The sequence below is a fragment of the Montipora capricornis genome, chromosome 11 (assembly GCF_036669925.1).
Source record: "Montipora capricornis isolate CH-2021 chromosome 11, ASM3666992v2, whole genome shotgun sequence".
Classification (NCBI taxonomy): Eukaryota; Metazoa; Cnidaria; class Anthozoa; order Scleractinia; family Acroporidae; genus Montipora; species Montipora capricornis.
In genome coordinates this window covers 16,495,637-16,505,636 of record NC_090893.1, presented here as the reverse complement: position 1 = coordinate 16,505,636, position 10,000 = coordinate 16,495,637, and the positions used below count along the sequence as shown (strand labels likewise).

At 36.8% G+C, this 10,000-nt stretch overlaps 1 long non-coding RNA gene across 1 annotated transcript in view; it reads left to right on the top strand.

Annotated features, from left to right (window-relative positions):
* Positions 1–1,343: 1,343 nt before the first annotated feature.
* The window catches only part of LOC138024476 (uncharacterized), a 16,087-nt gene continuing 7,430 nt past the window's right edge, over positions 1,344–10,000 (top strand). The window contains exons 1-3 of the long non-coding RNA XR_011127016.1: positions 1,344–1,379; positions 3,728–3,750; positions 5,886–5,932. This is a non-coding gene — a long non-coding RNA (uncharacterized lncRNA). The remainder of the gene's footprint in view (positions 1,380–3,727; positions 3,751–5,885; positions 5,933–10,000) is intronic.

The window sequence follows — 10,000 nt, the reverse complement described above, 5'->3', positions numbered from 1 at the left end:
AAAGCAAGATCATCGAGGGTTACTCTGAGATATGCATAAGTTAACGTGAATTGCGTTTTTAAAACGGAAAACGTCTGCCCAACATGATGGTTTGTAGTGAGACACGATCAAGTCATAATTTCAGGGTCATTTGTTTTTGTCGAAGAAACTTATAGCTAATCTCACGTCAATAAGCATTCCTTTGGACCGACAATTGTAATAAAGTTGCTCATCACTACTCGGGGGGCGATTTAAGCATTTATTTCACGCGTATTTTTAAACTGTTCACAAAATTGCCCGAGTCTCGAAGCACCGAATACAATTTGGAAAACTTTGAAAATACGAGTGAAATTAATCCTACATCGCACCAGAGCACATTGCAATGACATGCTTATCATATTATTTATTGAGGGAAGCTCGTTCATTGCCGCATTTTCTCTGACGTAAACGACAATCGTAAAACGAGTTTTAGGCCTGTTGTAAGCTTGTCGCATGCGACAAAAATCGTACCGTGTAAATCGGCCCTTAACCAATCAGGATCAAGTAACAAGTGCCCTCGTGATTAAGAAAAAATGCCCTCTGTCTCAGCCAATCAGCATTCAGTCATTTTTCTCCGTATTTGATAAACTTAGTAATATGAACAAGTAATTTATTGGAGGCGAACGAGTTCTGACTACTTCTTATTTGGGTAAGTTTTGATTATGTTACAGAGACTAACACATACCGTGCATTTTACCTTTCGACACACCCATCCGAAAAATTGGTTTTTGCCCTGAGCGGGACTCGAACCCACGTCTCCCTGATTACTAGTCAGGCATGCTAAGCCACTACACCATCAAGGCTACTACGCTGGCAACGCAGCAGATTAATGAGGCGACTTAGCAGCGTGGGGATCCCTAGGGCCCAACTTTTCTTCACTTGAGTGTATATCCTTGCCTCTATAACCCCAGACAGGGCTTAGAACACATGAAAGAGAGAAATTTCGAGGGAAATGAAAGGTATAGACTATGTTACAGAGACTAACACATACCGTGCATTTTACCTTTCGACACATTAAAATCGGAGCGAGAAAGTATGTCGATACTGTTTTTGCGTTTATGTTGTAAAACTCATGGTCATTCAGTTGTGACTGACGCACGCACGCAAACAATCTACCGATATTGTTTATCTTTTTAAGTAGTTTATTTTTAGCTGGTTTCCTTGTTGCGTCTCAACCCGTTGCAAGGAGGACATTAGCTGACATTGCAAGGCAATGAGGCACTTCTAGTTTACTATTCGTTTGTTGTTTGATCGAAATATTTATACAGTGCTTAATTTTGTTCTTTGCTCAGTTGTACAACGAGAATCACATAATGTCTCCTTAACGTCTTCACTGTCCAGTACTCATTGTTTAATAACAAGTAAGTAATTTATGCGTAATTATACACTGTATAAGCAAGAAAGTATGTCGGTATTGTTTTTACGATTATTTTGTAAAGCGGTCACAGTCAAATAGTTTCACGCAAACAATCTTGACTACCAATATTGCTTATCCCTTGAGTAATTTATTTGTAGCCGGATTCCTTGTTTCTACTGAGCCTGTTCCAAGGTCATTGCAAGGTACTTAAACCTTTTTCGCCTTGTGGGTATGTGATGTACTTATTGTTTGCTGTTTGATCGAATTGCTCAATTGTACATCGAAAAAGTAAGTAAGTTCCAGTTTTCTTATCCGGTTAGACTTCAAATGGAAGGTGTGACATAAAACCCTTAACTTTTTTGCAGCCGGATTCCTTATTCCTTCTCAAAAGTTTAACAAGAAACATTGCAAGGTAGTCAGTCATATTATATTTCCCTAGCTCGATACAGTTAATCATTGGTTTGTTGTGTGATGGAACTATTTTGCCCTCCATTTAATTTCCTTGCACATCAAGGAAGTAAGAAATGAATAGATGTTCATTGATGTTTTTTTTGTGACCAAATTGAGAGTACTACTTTCAGAGTTTTTCATCCGTCTAGATTCAAACTGGAGAGAGTTACGACGCAAAAGACGATTTAAGGATGCAGTGAACAATTTAGCCATAAGACTTCTTTTATGCCTCATTGCCTTAAAGCCACATGGAACACTAAGAGCTGCATGATGGCAGCCCAGTTTATTTTCTGTAGTTTTACCAATTACTTACCCATACCCCCTATGCAAACATAACGTTACCCCAAAAAATTAATTTTAAACACAATGCAAAGCTTCGTGACAAAAAGATGATGTCGACCATACATAATTTGAGTTACACGCAACAAAGAAAAAACCGTTAGCTACAACAGTTTGCACAAACCCAAATTCAAATCCATTTTAATCTTCTTCAGTTTTGCCCATCTCTATACTACCTCCTTTTGCATTTGCTGTTTTATTGAAACCATCCTTTATTTTTTTCAAGTAGGTATATTTACCGGGTCCGCTTGATTTAGTTGCCAGTTTACAGTGCCTGAATTTGGCTAAATTTCGTGACACAGCACCTTTAAAGCTAACCAAGATTAGAGCCTCATATATTTCCATTCCTATAACAACTTGACCCTCAATGAAACAATTGACTATTTCGATAACAGTCATTTGCTCTCGATTCATGTTAAACAGCCCTCATTACTCATTTTCGTCTGGTTGAAAACATGGGTCATCATAGTCCCATGAAACTAATTAACTTTTCTGGACTTACATTTACAGCAACGTGGCTTACAATATCTCACTTTACAATATAGGCAAGAAAGCATGTCGGTATTGTTTTTACAATTATTTTGTAAAGCGGACACAGTCAAATAGTTGCACGCAAACAATCTACCGATATTGCTTAGTACCCCTTGAGTAATTTATTTGTAGCCGGATTCCGTGTTACTACTGAACCTGTTGCAAGGTCATTGCAAGATACTTAAACCTTTTTAGCCTTCTGGGTATACGTAGTAATTTGTTTGCTCTTTGATCGGACTACACTGCGGCATGCCTTCTATTCTTTGCTCAGTTGTACATCGAAAAAGTAAATAAGTAAATCACATATGTTTTGTTTTTCCAAAGTAAAGCAAGTTTCAGTTTTCTTATCGGGTTAGATTTCAAATGGAAGGTGTGCCGTGAAGCAAAAGACAAATACGAACGAAAATAATTGACCAACACTGATAGCTTATCCCTCAATTATTTGCTCCGGACGGATTCCTAGATAATTTCCCTGCGTGATCTAGTTAACTGTTTGTTTATTGTTTGATCAAACTACAACTATTCTTTGCTGTTGTACGTCCAAAAGGTAAGTATTAAGTGAAAGGCATATGTATAGCATCAGTAGCTTTTCATAGCAATGGAACAATTAATGAACTTTTTGGATGGCATTTGATCTCTATTCTATTGAACTGCATCGCTGATTTGCACAGTGTTATCAATGAGTATGAAATTACATGGCCGTGTCTTTATCATTTCCGCCATTTGTCATTTAAAAAAAAAACAACTTAGGAGTTGCTTCTCTGCGCTTTTCTTTGTGATGTGAGTGGGCTTCATGCTAGTATCCTTAAACGTCGGTGCTATAAGATTGTTTCTTGCCCTATATCTTTCTTCTTTGCTCCCAAAGCGACTGTCGAACGCACTATACTACAATTGTAGTTCTGTATTTATTTTGCTAAAGTGATCACGGTTATTCATTTGTGATTGACGCAAGCAAACAATCTGCCAGTATCCCTTAAGTTATCCAATAATTTCTTTTCAATGGGATCAATAATTATTCCGCCTTCTCAACAGGTTGTGACGAAGAACATTGCAAGGTAATTTGTTATTCTAGGTTGCCCGAATCTTGTTGAATGTTTGTTCGTTTGTTGTGTTATAGAACTATAATTGCCTCTATTTGATCTCTTTCCTTGTGCATCTTGAAAGTAAGTAAATGGTGTATCTTGAATTGCTTATGCATACCACTTAGATTCAAATTGGAGGGAGTTACGAGGCAAAAGGCCATTTAAGAATGCATTGAAGAGTTCATCCATAAGAAATGAATTCTGTAATGTGCCCTGGAGTTCACGTTTCACTTCAAGGGGCTGCAACACGGTAATGCAGTTGATTTTGTGTAGTTATACTAATTCCTGGCACCAATACCCGCTATGCAACTTTTAGGGGCATTGTCATGCTTCATTTGCTGTTTTTAGGTCAAAAATGGGCAAAAATCTAATTATAATTAGTACTGTAGCTCACACGTACAACATTTCTGACAACCCACTGACAAGATACGAAATATATTTCTGGCACAAAGAGCAACTCACATTTAATTTTTGGTGTCTTTTTGAAGAAATTGTCTCCAAACTTGAAAAACCTGGCCAGTTTTTTCAAGTTTGAATCCATTTCCATCCTTGACTTCAAACAACAAAGAATAGATTCAGTACACTTTAATGGTCATTGGCAACAAAACTACAGCATCATTTTTTGGTTTTCATTGGTGCAAGGAAGTCTTTTAGTGTTTTGAAGTTTCTCTGAAATAGCGTGACACTGCCTTTTCAAAGTTAACCCGGAAATTACTCAGTTGTTAATAAAGAACACAACGCACTGAAAGCTTCGTGGCAAAAAAAATGTCGGTCGAACATACATAATTTAAATTACAAACGGCAAGGATACTGTTAAAAAAAATACTGTTAGGGACAACAGTTTGCAAAACCCACATTCCAATCCATTCAGTTTAAACTTTTGCCCATCCTTGCTCTGACTAGTTCTTCCTTGTTTCCTGTTGTTTTGATTCTGTATACTTAAAACTGAAGCAATATTGTTTTTGTGTTTATCGTCTAAAACGGTCTGATGGTCAAAATTTGTTGTAGACTCACTCGGCCACGCCACGTGAGTCCACAACATTTTGACCACTGTGATGACGAATATCATTGTCGATAAGAGTACAGACAACCACTTTCGATTTGTTAAGTACCACATGAAACACGAATTATTGCTGAACGAGTTACAGTCATTATTGTGACGTAATATGTCACCGTAGCAACGGAGAAGCCCTGTAAATACCCCTTTATTTTGTCTTTAGTTCCTTTTATCTCAAAACCGAAGTGGGTGACCCCCAATTTGTTTTTCTGAAAAGTAACCAGAAGGGCAAGATGAAACTTTCTTCAAAGTTTAAAAAGATTCTGTCCAGCGGATTCAGAGCCACCTTAATTCTGTGATTTTTTTAAAGATGGCTCTGAATCCACGAGACAATTTTTTTTAACTTTGCAGAAAGTTTGATCGTGGCCTTCTAATCACTTTTCAGAGATAAAAAAGCTGGATCACCCAGTTTGTTTTTTGGATATGAGTAACTAAATCCAACATGTAGGGTGTATTTGCTGGGCTTTCCCGTTGCCAAGGTAACTTATTACATCACAATAATGATCCCATCTTGTTTGGAAATAATCGGTGATTCATATGGTACGATAACATTGCTGTTACGGGAAACAATGTTGTTCTAAAGAGAGAGTTTTCTAAGTGTTGAGATCCTCTCGAGCCTGACCTTAAACTATTTTGTCTTCTGGGAATACGTAGTTATTTGTTTGTTGTTTGATCGAACTACATTACCCTCTATTCCGTTTGCTCAGCTGTACATGGAAAAAGTAAGTAAGTAAGTAAGTAAGGAAGAAAGTAAGGAAGTAAGTAAGTACGTAAGTAAGTAAGTAAGTAAGTAAATAAGTAAGTAAGTAAGTAAGTAAGAAAGTAAGTAGGTAATTAAAGTAAGTAAGTAAGTAAGTAAGACTAAGTAAGAAGTAAGAAAGTAAGAAAGAAAGAAAGAAAGAAAGACAATACAAGTTTCGTTTTTCCTAAGAGCGGTAAGTTTCAGTTTCCTGATCGGTTAAATTTCAAATGGAAGGTGTGACATGAAGCCGAAGACGAACACGAACTCAAACAATCAACTAACATTGCTTATCTCTTAATTTTTTTACAGCCGAATTCCTTATTCCTGCTCAACTGGTTAACAAGGAACATTGCAAGGTAATTAGTCATGCCAGCTAGCTCGATAAAGTTATCTTTTTGTGTGTGTGTGTGTGTGATCGAACTATACTGTCCTCCATTTTTTTCCCTACACAGCGAAAAAGTAAGTAAATGAAAAGATGTTTCTTAATTTTTTCCTGAACAATAAGAGTACTAGTTACAGAGTTTTTTGTCCGTTTGGATTCAAACAGGAGGGAGTTACGACGCAAATTTAACCATAAGACTTCTTTAATGTTTCCTCCCTTTGAAGCCCCACTAAAGGGGTTGCATCATGGCAGTGCAGTTTATTTTCTATAGTTTTTCCAATTACTCGCCTCTACCCGCTATGAAACTTAAGGTTAGCCCAAAAAATTACTTTTAAACACAATGCAAAGCTTCGTTACAAAAACATATTGTCGAGAAGACATACCGGTAATTTGAGTTACAAACAACAACGATAAACTTAAAAAAAAAATATATATATATATACTGTTAGTGTGAACAGTTAGCACAAACCCCAATTTCAAATCCATTTGAATATTTTTCAGTTTTGCCCATCTCTGCCTCCTTTTGCATTTGCTGTGTTATTCAAACCGTCCTTTAATGTTTCAAGTAGATATATATATATTTTTTTACGTTTCGCTTGATTTAGTTGCCAGTTTACAGTGCCTGAATTTGGCTAAATTTCGTGACACAGCACCTTTAAAGCTAACCAAGATTAGAGCCTCATATATTTCCATTCCTATAACAACTTGACCCTCAATGAAACAATTGACTATTTCGATAACAGTCATTTGCTCTCGATTCATGTTAAACAGCCCTCATTACTCATTTTCGGCTGGTTGAAAGCATGAAATATGTAATTACCTTTTCTGAACTAATATTTATAGCAATTTGGCCTACAATATCTCATTTGAAAGGTTACAAAATAGGCTTTTCAGTAAAAAAAATACATAAAATCAGCATAAAAACCTAGGAACTTGCAGAAAAAAAAAGTACGAACATTTGCAAAAATATTTCAAAAAATTTGGGAAAAAATGAAGAAAAATTCAAAATTGCATGTTTTGGCGCAAAAGGTTGGGTAAGAAGTGTTTCTTTTTCAATTTTTTTTAATTATCCGTGTAAACACCTGTTATTTCTCTATGGCGACAAACAATGGCAATAGCCCTTTTTCGATATATTAAAATTCAGTTCCAAACAAAAGACATCATGTCGAGGCTCTGCGAAATAAACTCATACAAATCTTTATATTTATTCCCCAGAGCCTCGAGATGATGCCTTTTGTTTAGGACTGAATTTTAATATATCGAAATTGGTCTATTGTGTTTTTACCACAATTGCTTGTAATCTCGCAACCTGATTGGCTAATTTGCCGTTTTCGATGAGAGTCTAGACAACGCTATACGCGTCATGCTCACGTCATTTCGTCACGCAATGTAATAGCCAATCAGGAACGCCCATTTTGGGAAATAAACCAATCATATTGCGAGAAAGTTATAGACAACGCTTGCGCTTCCTTTGAGTCATGATTCTGGTCACGCTCTAAAATAAAAAGTGTGCGCCTCGTGAGTCCACAACATTTTGACCACTGTGATGACGAATATCGTTCTCGATCAGAGTACAGACAACGCTGAACCACATTCGATTTGTTAATTCGAACAGTCTATAAAAAGCAATTTTGTTTGCACAAACGAACCACATAAAGCCCTTGACAGTCGCTGCCATTTGTTTTGCCTTGTGAGCCCTGTTGCATATGCCTTACTCAAGATTCCTGGCTAAAAAGTGGTTGATGATTGGCTTATTATATTCACAATTAACACTCCAAATTTGATGAAAACCGGAAGTAACAATTTATCGTGACGCTTTTTGTTTTGTGGTTCCATTTGGACCCAAAGCGCGCGGGCAACGTAAATGAGTAAATGACTTACTTTGCACAGTTTGCTCCAGTATAAAATGACTTCTTGTTCTTTCTGTTCCATTTGCAACGGTTACATCTCGTAAGAACTTCTCAGTTGGACGCTCAAGTTTTATTCTTGATTCTGACTTCACTACAACGAGACTTTTATGTGTGAAAGTTATTAAGGATGTATCAGTCAATCCACTGCTCAACGCAATATGAGGTAGAATCAAAGAAAGGGAAAATAAAAAACAAAACCAAAGACTCAAATACCCAACATTCTCGAAACCCACAACCTAGAATCCAAATTATCATTTACATATCAACGGTTTTTCATCTACCGTGGTGCTAAAAAAGCCTAGAATCCAAATTGTCATTTACACATCCATATGTAGCAGAGACGGTTTTTCAAGCCGATCCTGCACACCCACATTAGCAGCTGCAGAGGAGCCATCTGCCCTTGAAGAATGGGTACCAAATTGAGAAATATCCGTTAGTATGTCTTTAAAACTACGTTTAAAATATCGTTTAAAATAAGAAATAGACCTATTAACAGGCACTTCGAAAGAGGGCGAAGACTTAAATGATCTGGGACCCCCAGATAACGCTCAACCTCAGATAAATAATGTTTTAAAAACATAACATAACAATACATTATGATCCACCATGTCAAAAGCCTTCTTAGGTCATAGAAAAGACCAGAGGAGTATACCTTTTCATCCATATTAGTTTGAATTTAGTTGAGAATACCTAGAATTCCATGCTGAATGCAGTAATTCTTTCTAAATCCATATTGCGACTTAAAAAACATGTCATTCTTATCTATGAAGGATTTAAGACGTGTATACATTATTATTTTGAATATTTTTTATTTCGGTTGAAAACAGATTATGACAATATTGTAGCATAATTGCTTGGATCATCTTCCGTTTTATGTACCCGAATTACTTAAGCGTGCTTTAAGCTTTAATTAATATATGAATTCATTAGTTTAGCTAAGACATGGCGCGGTGCAGACTTGAGAAGACGAACTGGGCAAGAGTAAAGTCCGTATGCTTACTTGATGAAGTACTCAAAATTTCCATTTCAATTTCGGTACAAGTGACAGCAACAAATTAGAAAGAATTGGGGTAGTTTGAATTCTCTGATTGTTAGGAAGTTCAAGAGTTGTTTCAGTCCTCGTCAGCCTCTTCTCATTAATCAAAGTATTAATACCTTCCGACCATATTTGAGAAAATATGGTAACCCATCGATGCGAGAAATCTTGAGTACATCGACCGTACGTCCGTACTTCCATACGTACGTCCAAACCTCCATGAATGTAATCAAAATTTCCAAAATTTTGTTCCCGTACAGCTTATGTTACTGCTAAGTCTACAGCCCAGCATTGTTCCCTTTGTGGCCCTGTTTTTGGCGCATGCGCACGGTATGAGTCCTTGTAAGAATACGAAGCCACCGTTTTAAAACATGCAGTTTTATGCAGTTTTAAGCAGTTTCGAACGGTCGGTTGCTTTTACGTTGTTTTTAATGTTTTGCTTCGTTTCACTTTGATCTTGTTGTAATAAAGTTCTGCGAGTCATTAACCAAACCTCGTGAAATGCAAGACTGAATTAGATAAGAGTGTTGTTATGGCACGAGTGGGCTCCCCATCGTAGTCACAAATGAATCTATTTTTAGAATGGCCGTTCTCGCGAAAATCAGTCGTCATGTTCCTGAAAAAAACATGGCAGAGGCAGTCACGCGTGACATGGCTTCTTTTGATTGGTTAAATGATTGGCGGACCTTTATTTGTTTTCCACGCAAAGTGTATCTAAAAATAAATCCGTTTGTGACTGTACTGGAGCAAGACCACAAAGGGATTGATCAATATTCCTATCTAATTCACTCGTGTGAATTGGCAATATACGGTCTCACCACCCGCGACAGCTTATATTTCACCGGATCGCCGGAATGAAAAAGATCTCTTTTTTATTTTTTTTGTATTGATTTACGTAGACCGCTAGATATCCACGCTTTAGAAAGTTGCTGGAGCATGTTTATTGACAATTTTACTAAATTTATTATCAAAAGAGGAAAAGTACTTGTGAACAGAGTCATTTGCAGTACAGCTCCCCAGTTTGATAAAGTATGTTTTCTTTAGAGAATTTGTAATACTCGCGGAATCGTACATTCTGATAACGAGACTTTAGAGA